At 46.1% G+C, this 423-nt stretch overlaps 1 protein-coding gene across 1 annotated transcript in view; it reads right to left on the bottom strand.

Moving 5' to 3' along the window:
- The window catches only part of LOC109354003, a 24,746-nt gene that overhangs the window by 22,853 nt on the left and 1,470 nt on the right, over positions 1–423 (bottom strand). The gene's annotated exons all lie outside the window — the stretch shown is intronic.

Genomic DNA, 423 nt, shown 5'->3' on the forward strand with positions numbered 1-423 from the left:
ATAGGATGAGGATAGCATGAGGATGAGGATGATGATGAGGATAGGGTGAGGATGAGGTTAAGGATGAGGATAGGATGAGGATGACGATGAGGAAGAGGACGAGGATGAGGATAAGGATGAGGATGAGGATGAATATAGGACGCAAATGAGGATGAAGAGGAGGATAGGACGAGGATGAGGATGATGACGAGGACGAGGATGAGGATAGGAAGAGGATAAAGATAGGATGAGGATAAGAATGAGGATGAGGATGAGGATAATGATAAGGATTAGGATATGATGAGAATGAGGATGAGAATAGGATGAAGAGGAGGATGAGGATGAGGATAGGATGAGGATGGGGAGGAGGATGAGGACGAGGATAGGATGTGGATGAGGACGAGGATGAGGATAAGATGAGGATGAGGATGAGGAAGTGGATGA

Source organism: Lupinus angustifolius, chromosome LG08 (genome assembly GCF_001865875.1).
Source record: "Lupinus angustifolius cultivar Tanjil chromosome LG08, LupAngTanjil_v1.0, whole genome shotgun sequence".
NCBI classification, from domain to species: domain Eukaryota; kingdom Viridiplantae; phylum Streptophyta; class Magnoliopsida; order Fabales; family Fabaceae; genus Lupinus; species Lupinus angustifolius.